Genomic DNA, 17910 nt, shown 5'->3' with positions numbered 1-17910 from the left:
ATGCATGTTGTTTTTGCTGTGCCTTTTTATTTTAAAGCATCATAGAGAGCCTTCAGTGCTGACTGAATCAAATGACAGCAGTGATTGGATGATTTTATGTTGTAAAATGTGTATTCATCCAGTAATTAAAACTAACCATATTTTTTCAATGTGTAGTTGCTTCTTTTTAACCTGATTGCTTCTGCAGAATGTGTGCAGAGATATTTTCAAGTAGGTTACATTTTGGTGCGAAACTGGGGTCGGCACTTTTCACACTCCTGTATTACTCCTCTAAGTTTTACCATGACCCGGAAGGAAAATAGGAGAATGTAGTGCGTTGTTTAAATTCACTGATTTGTCTGTGCTAATTTATTCAGGGTGACTTGTGACAGCTTAAATGAAAGATCAGACATTTTACTTTATTGCCATTTGTTTTTGTCCTCAATCTGCACATGCTATTGACTCCAGCCTTTCATGATTTGACCCCAAGTTCAAGGCTGTTTAGTGTATTTCAGCTCGAAAATTCCGGTGACCGTTGTTGACAGTGGATACAGCAAAATTGAAATTCTCGATCCAGACCGATATTTTGCTGGGTAAGTGAGAAGTAGTAGGTTGGTCAGCATGCCACAGGAGGACAGCCTAGGACAGATATTAATTATGGTGCTCTGGCCATGGCATGTCACTGTAGATAGTAAAGTGGTCTGAGGCTATATGTACTACATGTATTGGCTGTTAACAGCCTGGTTGTTTTTAATGTTGCTTTGGAAGTTAATCGGAAAACATTTGATTTTGTGCAACATGTAAAGGTTAGTGCACATTTTAGTAATTCATACATTACATGTATATGCTTTCCTATTTATGTTTCACCATGGATACAAGTTGGCATTGTTATAGAGACTAATTTAAGGGAGTGAAGCTAGGGCTGCTTGAGTTGAATGGAATGTTTTAGTGGCCTTGATTTGAATGTAGCCTCGATTTGTGGTCTAACAGTGACAAGAGCCCACATGGTAATGGTTACCTGGCTTCTAAATTTTTTGAAACCGATGAACTGACAACAAATTAGGATAAAGTCACCACTGACACAATTTGGGTGTCTGTGTGTAAAGTCATATGATATGAGTATTGTGAGTATGAAATGGGTTCACTGCTGATGGCACAATATGTCACAAAACCCTCTTATTTTAAGTAAACAGTGTTGCATATGATCCATTCTTTCTGTTACACCCTTTTTGCATATGAATAAACTTTTTTCTCTCATGACTTTCAAACAATTATTTAGTTTGTGGTACTTGAACATGTAGGTACATACAGTACATTTAAGTGCCCCAGTCCAGTGAATGCTGTATCTCAAATTCCATAACTCTCTCAACCTCATCCATTAGATATTTCTGATGAATAATAATCACTTTTGGGCAGGGTAACTAATAAACTTCATAAGTTATCTGGATTTTTTTCATTTTGTTTTTCATATATGAAATTGGCAAGTCTAGCATTCTCAAAACAGCAAACAGTGATTTTTTTTTATTTCATGGAAGTATTTCAAAGTCTTAGCTTGATGAATTGATAGACTCATGTGTAATTTCGTTTCATGCTGTGGTCTCAAAGGGATCAGGCTAAACCGGCCCCATGGCAAAACGGCCCCAATTTTGCTTGGCTAAAACGGCCCAAACTTGGCTAAAACAGCCCCAGTGCAAAACGGCCCCGATGTTGCTAAGTGAAAACAACCAGAGATTGCTTGAAATGACCCTGTACAATTGCAAAAAAAGACGTGAAATATATTTGAGCATTTAAATTGACATGTAACAGATATTGAACAGAAAAAAGTCCTAACAATACACTCCTTGCGGCACACACAGCAGTACCATTAACGTGCTTGACCATGTATTTGTTTTCATTTTTAATGTAATCTGAAGTTACATATTAAATAGAATAACGACACTGACAATAAACTTCCAATGGTTCTAGCATGATACCAACAAGGGAACAGTTCTTAGATATAAAGTCAGCATCTGATGGGTCCATGGGCTTTGCTGCATCTGGTCAAATGTTGACCCAGCTATAGGTCTCCATCCATGTAACCTCTCCAGGCCTCGAAGATATCTTCCTGTGTAGCTGTGGCAGAGTTGCGCAGGTAGGTTCGAAGTCGGCCTTCTTGAATCATCCGAACTTGCTAGGGCAACAGACTGGCTTCTCTGTGCAATTCAGGGATTAGTCTGTATAAGCCAAGGGGCTGGTCGCCAACTTTGGTCTGAGTTTCTCTCAGATTCTGTTTGCCATCCTGATGAGTGATGTCCGTTTCTGTCGTCCACCTGGCGCCTCTGGGTCATAGTATTTCTGTTGAGCTCTCTCAATGATGGTGTTGCCTGATGTATACAGTTCTTTAACAGCTTGGTCTTTCACCTTTTAAAATCATAAAAGATTACATAGTTACTCAATGAGATGAGTAAACAGGTAGCTAATCAAAGCAACGAGCTGCTACCGGTAATTAAATCATGATTAGGTTAATCCATTTAATCCCCTTAGGCAAAACCGGCAGCTAATCAATGCAATTAGTTAAACAAACAGATCATAATCACCTCCACTCTGTCCCTAATGGTTGTAAGTTGACCAGGTGTTGGAGGATGACCGTGCCGATGGATGCCATCTTTAAACTTCTCACCAGTCTGAATGACAGAGGCTGAACAGGTGGTGGTGGAATTCGGACACTACAGCCAGTACACTTTAGCTCCATAGGTTTTATGAAAGTTGTTGTTTGAGTGCTAATTTTTGTCAAAGCACCAGCTCTGTCAGGATTCACTCGACAGAGCAACTGCTACTTCAATGTTGTTTGAATGACTGTATGAGTGACTTCATGGTATGGATGTGTTTTTAACAATTTGAATTCTGATTCTGAAATCTAATGTTTTATTTGTTAAACTTAAATTCTAGCGCTTAATATTGTTAGACGATCTGTACAATATTCAGTTTGATTCATATCTTCCACATGTATTAATGGCCTTATGGCCATTTAAACAGAATAAAATCATGATGAAAATGTCAAAGTTAATTAATGTAATAAGTAATTGAAAAATATGCGTTTTGATCTATCATTTATGGCTAAGGACACACATTGAAATAAAACTGATTATTTTGGGGCCATTTTGGCAAATATGGGGCCGTTTTCACTTGGATCCGTTTAGTCATGGGGCCATTTCAGCGAAACATTTGGGGCCGTTTTAGCCAATTTGGGGCCGTTTCGACTTGGGGCCGTTTTGCCGTGGGGCCGTTTCAGCTATAACCCGTCTCAAAGAGCTTTCATCTGTTTAACTTTCAATTTCCTGGCTTTAACAGGCAGTAGGGTTCTTTGGTCAGTGTTTCACATTGCTAGGCATATTCCAACCCCTTACTTTATACTTTCTGGCAAAATTCATTATTCAGCCTTACATATGTCAGGACTTTAAAGCTGTTTAATGTGACCCTGGCCAATTTCTGGCATGAATTCTGTGCTTTCTAACTTTGAACAATGTTTCTGATTCCTCTCCACTTAGATCACCAGCCTACATCAAAGATGCTTACACAAATGACTTTGGTGATAAATTAAAGATCAGACACTGGTGTTAGCCCTCTCATAAATGGTTTATCAAACCTGGACAGTTGTTTGTTTACAATATAAGCAAAGCAGGAGTGTGTGTTGAAACAGTTTTAAACTATCTCAATTACATCAGGTTATGAGTATCAAAACCATATTCTATTAATGTAGCAGACTCTGCTATGATTTGATGATGTCAGCAGAGGAAGGCAAACAACTGACCATTAATGAACAGGAAGTTGCATAGTTACTAGTTTTGAGGTTTAAAGATTTTCTGTCATTCGAAATATGATGTTACGTGAAATTATCCCATGACACTCTTTTTTGTGACAAATGAATAAACTCCCATGGTATCTGTATGATTATAAAACATTCTTTATTAATGCAGAAATACATTTTGCAAAACATTAATGAAATAGACATAATTTATCTCTTACAGGTCTTTCAGTGTAACAAATCTCTCTGTATTTTGTGCCATATAGACATGTTGGACAGGGGAAAAGTATTGAAGCTTCATCCAATTCTTTTAAAACAAATTTAAGTGACATGTACACATATACAGGGCATGGGGTAGCCCACTGGTTAAAGTGTTCGCTTCCCAGGTTCGATTCCCCACATGGATGAAGCCCATTTCTGGTGTCCCCTGCCGTGATATTGCTGGAATATTGCTAAATGCGGCATAAAACTAAATTCACTCTCTCTCTCACTCACATGTACACATACAGTACATAAATCACAGATTTGCCTAGTGCAGATGTCTCCATTTTTTTCAACATTAATACCTTTCTGTACGTTTAAGGGCAGCTGCAGAAGGGTCATAAGTACACATATAAACATCACATAGGAAGACAAGGCATTATTGACTTAAGTAGTTTAGTGATATTTCATGCAACATGTAAGTGCATGTAAGTATCCATTTCATATTTATAATAACCTGAAGATTACAGCAAAATATATGAAAAGGAAACACCAGCTGTTTATCACCTAAATAATTTTCTTTTGCAAACTGCTTTGGAGACTACCACATGTGAAATATTATTTAGTTGCCATGTCATTTACTCTGTTCAATGTTAGAGCATGTAAACACATTTTGGACCAAGGGCCATTTTGGATGTATTTGACTAGGTGTGGTGAAAGTCTGACAATATAATTATGTTCACAGCTGAGTTGGCTAGATCACTGACTTTGTATGTTGGCGATTTGGTGGAGAGAGTCGGTTCAAATCCTGGATGGGACTGAACCCCAAACATGTCTAGCATGTGTATTTTACTGAGAAAGTGTAATCTTGCATATAACATGGTTTCACGTGTACAACTTGTATAAATGTGATATGTTTTGACAATTATTATGCATATTGAAGAAAGGATTTAATGGATTTGAAGGACTTGGATAATATATGTTTCTTTTCCATTTTAAAAGGCTTTATAATTATTATGATTACCATTAATACATCACTGAGATGTACTACCACTTCAACAAGTAATCCATCCTAACAGTACGTACAGAACCTAGCCTTTGTTTCTTAGTTTGAAGATAATTGTTAGTCATGTTAGTGTCTCATTTGCCCTAATTCATAATCAGCCACATATTAAGTATAGGCAGCAGCTGAACTATTTGGGTGTGATTACATCTTGATATGGTATGTTAATAATGGTGTGCATTAATATAGTGTTCAGTGACTGTTTATGTGTTTCATATGTGTTTATTATGTTATAATCTATTGTGCAGTGATATGTTCATTGTACCATACTGTCAGTATGTTTACCCAAATAAACTCTAAAGAGTAATCTTAATGCTGATGAGGCAACCACATTAAAATATGTTTTACCTCAGTTTGATTTGTCTTATTCTTTTCATTTTTTTTGTGGAATAACACTCCAGATAGAATAAAGAGGGTCCTTGTGTGTACCTTTTGTATTGTATACATTTGTTAATAACTTTTGTAAGATGACTCAATAAATTATATAACATTATTAACATTAATCACATAATGTGAGATAAAATAGAAACAAACATATGAGGTACAATTGAACCTAATGATGGATTTTGATGCATTTCAGGCACAACCTTCAAGAAATAGAAGCATTGGTGTTATTTCAATTGACATCACGACTGCCTTAGATTAAAACTTGAAGGAGGTGACATTTCCCAGAAAAGTAAGATTGTCAAGTTTTATCATTTTTGTAAGAAAATGAACAAGTTTGATTTACCTTTGAAAGAAATCCACAACCCTGTCCATGGAAAATACAGACTGGAAATTTTTGATGGGGACAGGAAAATAGTGATTCCTCAGTCTGGACTTCATAATGTCATATCCACAAATTTACACAGCGTTTGTTGGGTTCAGGATCCGAAATTCCGAAAATATAAGAACATTGATAAACCGGTATTATGCTGAAAAATTCTTAGGAATCCATACAGGAGTTTATTGATAAGCAGGGTGACAGGCAATTGTTATCCCAAATTTCCTAATGGAGCAAATTTGAAACCTGATATAGAAAACACCAGTGGGGCAACATACCATTGACTTTGTGGATCAACTACATAGGATCTACCTTGAGTATGGATGGGGAAATCCAAGAATACCACAATGTGACCAAGGCTCTGAGTTTAAGTGAGCAGTCAACCAATTATTAGTGGTGGTCTGATCGAAGATTGGTCGCAGTGACTAAATGACCAAGAAATCGAAAATGTTTTCTCATAATCGAACACAAGCAGTTTTGGAACACTTGTTTGCATTAACAATATTTTTTCACAAGGTTGGTTTGTCTGAGTCATTATATTTACATTTCATAAGCACTACAAGCTTGTTCCAAGTCATGATTGAATCTATCTTAAAGACTCCTGGAAATTTATGTTCCTCACATACTAGCCATCCTTTAAATATGTGAAGCATGAAAATGCATTTTGTGCAATTTACCCCAAAACCCAAATAACTACATGGGGTTTTTTGTAAATTATTTTGTGCATTAACAAAGGTAACAGGAACATTTGATAAATGATCCTAACCAATTATTTTCGATGATTGATCGGTTGTAATGGACCAATGATCAATTTTAACCAATTCCCAACACTACCAATTATGCATTGAAATGGGAAAATAATTGTCATAAGTCTTAACTCACCATCCCTAATATCAGGGAAGAGTAGGAGATAAATAACAAATAATATATATGGGATCTGAAATATAATATGTAATCTATAAAGGTCATGTCCATGGTTAAGGTCACAGATGTAAAGGCATCTTCCTGATGCTTGATATGAAGGAAATTATTGTTGGTGTAAGTTGGAACATATCAACATTAGGGCAGAGCCACAAACACAGAACAGATGTATTGGACTTGCAGGTTCCCACTCACTGGTCAGGCAATATATGCTCAGCTTTTTTTGTGAACCGTTGGTACCACCACAAACTGGCAGTAATTCATGAACACTGTATGCCATAGTCACAATCAGACAATTGACCCCACTTTTGTTAGGATTATAGAGATATTTTGCTAGTTTCATTTGCACATGCATGGCTGAAGATGTATTTGTTATTTTTCCATTGAGTGAATCAATATATTTGACAGTTCACATCTTTCTGTCATGACACCTTAACAGGTATGCTCCTTTTTGGCAATGTTATATACTGTAGTTAGACTTTTCTGTTTTGATGTTACATTTTAACCTCAATTGTGAAAAAGGCATTTTTAAGTTAAATCTCAACATCTGTGTCTATTTTGTGCATCCCTTCATGGTTACTCAGAAAACATCAACACATGGATGCAGTTATTATTTATATTATGGCATTAAAAACAAATGTTTGTGTGTATAAATAACTTCATATGTTTACAGTTTGTTCACCATACCATCCCATGTTGGGTTGCCCCCCAGTCCAGATCAACAGTTTGTTGAGGAAAAGCTTGGAATTCAGTTGATGCCTATTCTTGCTGTGAAGAGGAACAATCTGAACTGTATGCAGGGGCACTGTTTAATTAGGCAAGTGGGCACATCTGTTATCCCATGTCATACAACAGTTCTGTATTTATATAGGTGAAAATAGATCCCCAGGAAAAAATCCCTATGTTGAGTCAGGTGACCAGGAGCTATTCAGTCTTGGAAAACTAGTTTATAGTACAGCTGGAGTAGTCTGGGATGGTAATTATAATGCAGAGTCAATTAAAAAGAAAGGTACAGCATCATACAAACATTAAAGGACTGATGAATGCTACATTATTATGATGATTATTATTATGAATTTATGACTTGAGTCTTTGCTGTCAAATGCAAAACTCAGTCACTGAAAAGTACCAGGGTACCATTTCTAATTCATGGCATTACAAGGTATTGAAAGCTTTAAGAGTAGGGAGTTAGTGAAAGATTTTGGTGTAGTCATTATTATGTAACTTGTGCTCATATGCTTTAGGATTAATGGTATGTTCTCTTATGTTTACACTTCTGGTGATTTTATGCACCATTGAAAGGGAAAAGGATGTAGATTTCTGTGCCCTCTTGTTACTCTTTGCACAAAAGCTATGATTTAAAATCAGTTTGACAAAGTGTATTCATATTGTATCTTAACATTCCCATGTTTTTTTATGTATTTTTTTTATTTGTTCCCATAGTCAAAGGTATACAGTAACAACAAACACAGAAAAGGTGTAAAGATGTAATTATAATTTGTTGCTGAATATTGGCACAAGTGAATTCCATTTAAGACTTAAGACTGAATTTATCAATTTCATTGTTTCCCTTGAAAATAAAGTATTGAACAGAAAATATCTCTTTTGATGCCATTTTATATTTAATGAATTTTTGAATTGATTTTTTAAATTTACATAAATTGATATGTTTTTTGGCAGAGATAATGATTTGATTTAGTAATACATCATTATGTAATGTACCAAACCAAATCAAATATTTTGTAATGTTTATTTTGCATGGTAAATAGTTATTAATTGATTTCGAGATCATTCCAGAATTTTATTGTTTCACAACAGTCCTAATAAGCACAACAAATGCTCTCGGAAACATCATTGCAAACTAACGGTAGACAAATCATTGTCAGTCAGGTTCATTTTGAATAATTATATTTTAGTATAAATAACTATTTGCAGAAATGTGTATTGAATATAAAGAAGTTTAACATCTTTCAATACATGTCAATAGAAGTTGAAAATTTTGTGCCAATCAAATTCACAATCATTGAATATCAGTTCCCATTTAGTACAAATCTCAAGTTTGTCATTTTTATAAATACACTTGTCATTAAGTAATCTTGAACCCTTTGAGAGCTTTAATATATTTTTTATACCTTATCCTATCTCATGGTATGCACCATCTCTCTCTTCTATGACCATGTGTGGGAAACGTGCTGTCAGCTAAGTTGAGTCAAATCTAACTGGCCTCTGACCCGCCCTGACCGCTGCCTTCACCCCGACATCAATGCCTGTCAATCATCCATCAAAGCGTGGGGCTCGCCTAAACGATCACATGACCACCTCTACTTGTCATTCTCTTTCTTGTTGCCACGCTGTGTGGACGTGTATTGTGGTTAACAGAGTTTTTTGTTTGTGTTTTCTACTATTGGGAAAGCAAATCGTCACGCTTCAAAGAAACGCAAACATTGTGATAGATGCAATAGTAACTATTTAGCAGCGGACCCTCATAACTCTTGCGTGGATTGCCATGAACGATGCGATTGGTCTAAACGTTGTAGTTTATGTGCTAACCTGGACGACGATGCATTCTCAGAGTATCGTCGGGTAGCTAGCAGGCACAAGGCAGATAGAGATCGGAGGAATCCATTGGAAGGTCCATCGGAGCCAAAGTGTTCTAAATTAGATCGCCGAATAAAATCTGCAATACGTTCTAAATCCAAATCTCCTAAAGAAGATTTTCTGTGCTTCAACTGTTCTGACCCGCTTCGTCTAGTTCTATTACTTTGGAAGATTCGTCACCTCCACATATTGTTGTTTTGTCTACATCTTACATACAACCACGACCATCCTTGTTGGTAAATGTGACTCAATGCCCTAATGGGTCGGAGGTGGCGACTACTCATACTATTACATCACAGGTGACGGTTACAGGCAGTGCGGCGCTTTCAACCAGAGCAGCGCTTACCTCGGGAGTGACGCTCTCATTAGGACAGTTATATACGGGCAGAGCGCCGCTTGTCACGGATCCCACGTGGCTACTCAGAGCGTCGCTTTTTTCCAGTGTGGCGCTTTGGATGGATTCGGCGCTTACTACCAGTTCGGCGCTTCCTCCTGGTGCGACGCTTACCCCTGGTATTCCCGGTTCGGCGCTTCCTCCTGGTTTGGCGCTTAACCCTTGTTTTCCCGGTTCGGCGCTTCCTCCTGGTTCGGCGCTCAACCCTGATATTCCGGGTTCAGTATTTACTCCGGGTTCGGCGCTTCATGGTTTTGCGTTTCCCCCCAGTGGTCCTGGTTTGACGCTTGCATCTGGTTCAACGCTTCCTTATGGTGCTCCCAGTTCGGCGCTTCCTCCCAGGATTCCCGGTTTGGCACTCACTAATGTTGGTCTTGGCTCGGCGCTTGCTCATGGTATTCACGGTTTGGCACCCCTTCCTAGGACTCCTGGTGTGGCACTCACTCCGTCCGGCGCTTCATCCTGGTTTGGCGCTTCCACCCGGTTCGGCGCTTGCTCGGTGTTCAGGGTTCGGCGCTTCCTCCTGGTTCGGTGTTTGCTCATGGCGTTTCCGGTTTGACGCTCCCTACAAGTTCGACGCTTCATCATGCTGCTTTTAATTCAGCACTCGCTCACGGCAGTCCTGGTTCGGCGCTTACTCATAGCGTTATTGGATCAACGCTCACTCCAGGGATTCCTATTGCAAGTTTCACTTATGGGCCACCTGGCTCAACGCTTACTTATGGTGTTCCTGGTGCGGTACGGTCTCAAGCTGCTGGAGTGGTTCATGGTTCAACGCTTCCTCAGGTTTCAGCGTTTACCACACAAGTGCCATCATCTCATGTGGACGTGACTCAATCAGCTGTATGTTCATCCTCTCTGCGTGACATACCTCATCTTCACTCTGGGGCTGCTACAATTTCATCAGTTCCTTCTGCTACAGTTTCGACGGCGAGATCTGTTTTGCCGGTTTCCTGGAATCCAGTGTCTGAGGGGGCAATGTCTCAACCTATGGACTTTGATGCCTTTGTGTTGGCGGTAGCATCAGCTATACAGCATCAGGAGCCAGTGTCATCTCCTGTTACTCAGTCATCAGGGATTTCGACTACGCCAGCGGTGCCTGTGCAAGAGATTCTACGTTCAACAACACCATCTATGTCTTCAGGAAGTATGTCTCCTTCGGATGTGAGTGTGGATGCTGTTGACTCACCTCAGCTACTTATCTGGATTGCTGATAACCTCAAGTTACAGCGTAGTACTTCGAAGAATGACATTTTATCCAGTTTTGATATGAAAACTGGAGACTTTGGTTCTATCATGTTCCCTCCCCGACCGTGCATCACTCAGCTGACTGCGCCCCTGGATGAGGCTTTTGCTAGTTTGAGGAAGATTAAAGATGGTTTTGCTGCGTCTCGCTTCAACTTGGCATCGGCTCATGTACATGGATTGTCATCTATGATTGCCTCTCCTCCAGTAGATGATGATATCACGCTGTTGGGGACGAAACAGAGAGCTTATTCGCCCTTTCTGGTCGAAGACTGTGAACTGATACATTTAGATGCGTCCATAAGTAAGATTATGGCTCCATTGAACTTAATGTTGACAACTACTGAAGCGGTGGCCATGTCTGTCGCACATGCTACAACCCATCAGCAAGCATACATCCGAGCGGCTATGGTGTTATTGCAGGAACAATTCCAAACCATCCTAGATCTCTTGGCTCATTTCTTCTCATATGTCACGGCTATGAGGCGTAGAGGACCGTTACAATTATCATCCTGGGAAGACAGATTCAGAACGGACCTGTTTCGTCCACCCTGGTCGGGCAATTCTCTGTTCAACGGGGAGATTAGGGATGCAGCCGAAAGAGTAGGGAAGGATGCCCATCTACAAGTCTCGGTCGAATTGTTGAGGTTCAAGCAACTACAAGTGGAGCAATCAATGAGACAGCAACCACCAGCTCACTATGTCCCTCCTAATCCGGACCTTCGCTCGGGTTCTACGGCTTCTTTTTGTTGGAGGGGTTCCTACGGAAGAGGACGATTGAGTCGCCAACCAAGAACTACCACTGCTCCACAATCAACTTCCACTACCGACCAGCCCACCTCACAGCGACGTGATAGGCAATGACTTGTTGACATTGAAAGGCGACTGGGAACTTCCACCTCCAGTCGTACCCATTCAGATTTCCCCAGTAGGAGGCCGACTTGGGACCTATGCTCCCAATTGGACAATTTTGGGAGACCCTTACATCCTGTCCATGTTAACCAAGGGATTCCAGTTACCAGTCATCGGGAAACCTCCGCTCACAATACTTCCGGATCGCAGAACGTATCCCAAACAACAATCGGCTGTTCTGCGATCAATGATAGACACTTTACTCAAGAAACTTGCGATCGAATCCCTGGGTCAGGCCCCGACCAATCCAGGGATCTATTCTCCAATCTTTCTGGTGCCCAAGAAGGATTTGGACAAACTGAGATTAATCTTCAACATGAAGACTTTCAACGAGAAATTTCTGCAGCCCCCGCCTCATTTTCGCATGATATCGGTGGCACTCCTCAAGACAATTATCAAGCCGGGAGACTACATGGTCAGTTTGGATCTTCAGGATGCCTACCTCCACATATTCCCGGCGCATTGCAAATTCCTTCGGTTTATCTTGGAGGACATCCACTATCAATGGCGTGTTCTCCGGTTTGGAATTTCTTCGGCCCCGTGGCTGTTTACACGGGTAATGAAGCCTATCACCAAATTTTTTTCATCGCAAGAGGACAGTGTTCGAAGCCTACATCGACGACTGCATTCAGGCACAGAACAATCATGCCCTTCTGGTTCGTCAAATGCAGTTTGCGATACAGCTTCTTCGCCAATTAGGATGGTTAATCAATCTGCAGAAATCGGAACTAGTCCCAATGCTCCGACTTCAATTCATCAGAGCTGTTTTCGACACACAGGTCAACAGAATGTTTGTCCCGAGGGATCGTTTCTGCAGATACAGCGGTTGGTCTCCCTAGCTCTAGCGCAAGCCAGGACGCTCCGTCAAAGGCAGGAACTCCTAGACCTCTTGACGTCGGCTCAGGCGTTGACCCTCAGGGGTCAACTACAACTTCGTCCGTTACAGCTATTTCTAGCACCTAACATCAGAGTGGGGAATCCCGGTGCTTTGATCACTCTACCTCTGGAGCTTCATCCTTATCTACAGTGGTGGATGATAGAATTGAATGTCTGCAACGGAGTCTGTTTAGAGCTGTTTGTTCCATCTCACCACCTGTATGTGGATGCGTCGGAACACGGGTGGGGAGCTCACCTTCTCAATCTACAAGTGGCAGGGCTGTGGTTTTCCGAAGATCACGCTTCTCACATCAATATTCTGGAGTTCAGGGCAGTGATTCTAGCAATCAGTCACTGGCAGGATGTTCTTCAATCAACCTCTCTCATGGTCAGATCAGACAACGCAGCGGTGGTGTGGCATATCAACAGAATGGGGTCAACTGGGTCTCCATGGCTTCTACAGTGGACACAACGATTCTTCAACCTGGTGGATTCTCTCAAACTCTTGGTGCGGGCCAACCACATTCCGGGTGTGAAGAATGTCATCGCAGATGCTCTGTCTCGACCGAGTCGTCCCTCTCCAACGGAATGGAAATGACATCCCCAGGTGTTTCAGACTCTTTGCCTTCCAATGACGTTTCCAACAGTAGATCTCTTCGCCACGAGGTTCAATCATCAGTTACCTCGGTTTGTGTCACCAATACTGGACCTTCTAGCTTGGGACCTGGATGCTCTGGCCATTCCGTGGGAAGATCTGGCCCTTCTTCCTCGCATTCTGGTGAAATTGCGTGCAACTCAAAGGATAACTCTGCTTTTGGTCATGCCCTACTGACCGGCCAGAAGTTGGTTCGTAAATCTTCGAGACTTAGCCGAACCACATCCCGTGCCGCTCCCCAATCGACCCGATCTATTGGTTCATCCACACTCAGATCAACTCCATTGGTCTCCACTGACGCATCTACATCAATCATTAACGGCTAAGGGTTATTCTTTACGTGTTGCCACTGCCATCACTACAGCTCATCGTTCTTCTACCAGGTCACTCTACGATGACAAGTGGAAAAGTTTTGAAGCTTATTGCAGGAAGAAGGGCATCTTGTCTCCTACTACGGCATCCCCGCAGATGGTGGCAGAATATCTTCAACGTCTCCGGACCTCCGGAAACTTAAAGGATCAACTTTATCTACCTATCTGGCTGCTCTTAACACAGTTATTGCTACAGCCTCAGGTGTGAAGATTTCCACTGTTCCTGAACTCCTGTCTCTCCTAAGGTCTTTCAAATTGGCTGATCAATCACAGAAAGTTCCAGCCTCCAGCTTGGGATCTCTCTGTTGTACTTGCTCATCTCAGTTCGGCTGAATATGAACCTTTGAAGGATAAAGACTTTGAACATATCTCCTTCAAGACCTTCTTTCTCTTGGCCTTGGCTACAGCGGCCCGTATCTCTGAGTTGCATGCACTGGATGTGTCTCGAGTACGATTTGAAAAGACTAGACATGCGAAAGTTTTCCTTGGTCTTCGGTGGGATTTCCTGGCCAAGAATCAGTTACCAGGACAACTGGATCGCATCTTTACGATCCCACCATTGTCTACCATCTTGGGACCAGAAGACACGGAAGATCTTTCCTTATGCCCAGTTCGAGCATTGAGGATTTATCTAGCTGCCTCGCGGGATCGCCGAAGACTACGTAAGAGACTGTTCATCCCTATATCTACTGCCTCGACTTCGAAGTCTCCGCACTACCTTGGCTTTTTGGATGAGAACTACGATCCTGCGTGCCTATACCTTTGCTAACCTACCTCCGCCAGCAATGGCCAAGCCTCATGAGACCCGAGCTCTTGCGTCAACCATGGCTCTTCACAGGAACTGTTCCCTTCAGTCCATCATGGAGGGCTGTTTTTGGAGATCGGATACTGTGTTCTCCTCACACTACCTACGGGACCTCTCACTGACAGATGTGGAAGGACTACATCAATTCGGCCCCTTGGTTCTGGCACAGCAACTGTCTTCGGCCCACGCTCGCAGATAAAGCAATCCCTCTTCGGTCGGTTCTGATCTGTACATAATAAAAGATATCGATGTTATCGTTATCTTGGTACTTTTTGACCTGGGTCTAGACCCTTCTCACCTAGAGAACTAGGACGTGTTGGTACTGTATGAGGCAAGTCCTGTACTACATGTAGAGAAGGTCGACATTCCGCTTACTGACCTCTTCTCTTTGAGCAATCACGTCAGTGAAGTGTTGATCCCGATTACCTGTATGGTTTTCAAAGCATTCTGCTCCTAAGTCCTTTCTCACCTTTGGTAAGTTAGGGAGATTGGTACTGAACTAAAACTAGTTGAGCAACCGGGCTATTCCTTCTTTCACCGCCTTCCAGCGTATGTCTGTGGGGGATAGTTTCGAAGCAGGGACTGTCAAGGTTAAGGTCCTCGACTTTAATTCACCGGGGTCACCTGATAAATCGCTGGGCGGGCCTACTTGCCAAACTGGCGTCCTTTTGCTTGTCAAAAGTTGTGGCTGAAAACCACATTAACTCGGGAGCCCCCAATCCTTAGAGTTTTTGTGCTGTGTAAGCCAAAGGGTTACCTGAAATTTTTATATAAAAAAACAACAAAAAAACCATCTCAAGTTTGGAGTTTGTATATCGGGAGTTGGTGCTTTCTCCTGGCCTCCTTGAGTTATGCATTTTCCCGGTGGTAGTAGTAACCGGGTAATCTGCGACCTGCCTACCAACCGTGGGATTATGCATACCGTGAGATAGGATAAGTTTTAAAATTTGAAAATTTTATAATAAATTGTATATTTATATACTTGTCTTATCTCACGCGTTAGGACCCACCCGACCTGCCCCACAGCACAGATTACTGGAAGCTCCAAGACGAGAATGACAAGTAGAGGTGGTCATGTGATCGTTTACGCGAGCCACATGCTTTGATGGATGATTGACAGGCATTGATGTCGGGGTGCAGGCAGAGGTCAGGGCAGGTCAGAGGCCAGTTAGATTTGACTCAACTTAGCTGACAGCATGTTTCCACACATGGTCGTAGAAGAGAGAGATGGTGCATACCGTGAGATAGGATAAGTATATAAATATACAATTTATTATATAATTTTCAATTCTTTGGTAAACATTGATGTATGAATTGTAGGAAGGAATGATAACTGAATTTTTAATAACATTTTTCCAAATATCAGGTCAGATTTGAAGTAGATAGTTATAGTCTAATAGTGTTCCTCTTATTTTGTATTGTATCTTTAACTTATCAAAAGGCATAAATCCATGCTCATCACATACATCTTTTACTGTCAATAAACCCTTATCCGCCCAGTGTCTAATATAAGTGTTTTTATGATTATGATTGTGCAAGAATGTGATCAGTATTGTCAGAATCAGCATTAACCTTTTTGCAATAATTGTTCCATGCTTTTAAACATCTTTCCAATAAGGGTTTTCAATGTCAAGTATTTTGTGAATATTTGCTCCATACTTGAAGATATCATTATAAGGTATATTAAAAGGATTATTGTCGGATGATTTTTTACAGTAATTATTGTCTAAGAGTGGATAATTTTAGAGCTTCAATAAATGTTTTTATATCAACCATACCCAGTCCCCCTTCAGCCTTTAATCTTTTCATTGTGATTCATTTTATTTTTTCATTATTACCATTCCAAATGAATTTGAAAAATATCTTTTCAAGAAACTTGCTAAAGCCATCTGGAGGATTAGGCAATGAGCTTAAAATATGCACTACTTTTGAGAGTGCTAATGTTTTTATGACAGTAACCTTTCTTATCAATGTTCCCAAGGTTATATGATCAAGCTGGATTGTGTCAAATAGTTGTTTTATTTAAAGAATGTGTTATTGCCATCGATTTCAAATAGGAATCTCACTCACACTCACACATACACACGCACGCACGCGCACTCACGCACACGCACGCACACACACACACACACACACACACACACACACACACACACAAAAAACCCACAAAATTATGTCAGAGTCTTAGGTAAATTTCTAATAACAAAAAATTGCACTCGACTGATTTTTATGTCACTGGATGAACATTGGTTGATGGTAAACTTAGTGATAAATAAAATCATCACTTTTTAAACAAGTTCATGGTCAGCACAGGTATGGATGGTATATAGTGCCTAAATGCAAGAGGTAATTCGTTTAGAGTGTGTGATGAAGCATTTGTTGATATTTAGCAATTTCTAGAACCAACAAAGAAACAGTACATTTTTAACCATTTACAATGATCCACTCTTATATGAACCCATGAAGATACGGGTTAGAGTTGATCTTCAGTAACCCATGTTTGTCGTAAGAGGCGACTAACAGGATCAGGTGGTCAGGTTTGCTGACTTGGTTGACACGTCATCTTATCCCAATTGGGTAGATCGATGCTCATGCTGTTGATCACTGGGTTGTCTTGTACAGACTTGATTATTCAGAGACCGCTGCCATATAGCTGGAATAGTGCTGAGTGTGGTGTAAAACTTAACTCACCTACTCACTCTTATATGTACCCTGAAATGAAAACATTGCTGATGCCTGGATTTGTACCAAAGTAGGCAAAATATCATATTTTTTCACATGTATTGTCCTAACAGACTCATTGCCAGATGCAAAAGAAGGAGAAACCCATGACAAAAAGGTTATTACAATTTGAGACACTTTTAACAAATATTATAATGGTAAGCATTCCTTTATGCTAAAGGAACATGTTTCCACTTGGTGATAAATAGTTTTACTTTTCAGGAAGGGGAGAACAGACTCCAAACAAGAGTAGATCTGATGACACCAAGATGGGTATAGTATATGGGACTAATAAACTCAAGATGAATCATAATTTGGTATGCAAATGCTAAGTATGAGGTTGTGTCAGTTTCTCATTTGGCTTCAGATATGGCATTTTCTCACGTCATTCATTTTTCTGAAATGGTTTATTGTCTCAGTTGATAAATGCTACATTTGTACATACATTGAAGAATATTTGTGATACTCACGAAAATGTGTATGTGGGGGGGATACTAGAAGGTACAAATTGTAAAAGAACTGGAGCTATAGGCCTCATTTTGTGATCTTGAAATTTTGAACAAGAAGGGCAGGTAACTGCATATCTATTGCACTGTCTCAAAACCACCAAAATGAGATCAGT

General features: G+C 40.5%; 1 long non-coding RNA gene across 1 annotated transcript; it reads left to right on the top strand.

The window, feature by feature from the left end:
• Nucleotides 1-265: 265 nt before the first annotated feature.
• LOC124274526 lies at nt 266-7513 on the top strand. Its single transcript, XR_006897969.1, has 3 exons — nt 266-572; nt 5608-5703; nt 7385-7513. It is a non-coding gene; the product is annotated as an uncharacterized LOC124274526 (long non-coding RNA).
• Nucleotides 7514-17910: the final 10397 nt, after the last annotated feature.

The sequence above is a fragment of the Haliotis rubra genome, unplaced genomic scaffold (genome assembly GCF_003918875.1).
Source record: "Haliotis rubra isolate DU_JTF1 unplaced genomic scaffold, ASM391887v1 Scf1911, whole genome shotgun sequence".
NCBI classification, from domain to species: domain Eukaryota; kingdom Metazoa; phylum Mollusca; class Gastropoda; order Lepetellida; family Haliotidae; genus Haliotis; species Haliotis rubra.
This window is presented reverse-complemented; position numbering and strand designations above follow the sequence as displayed.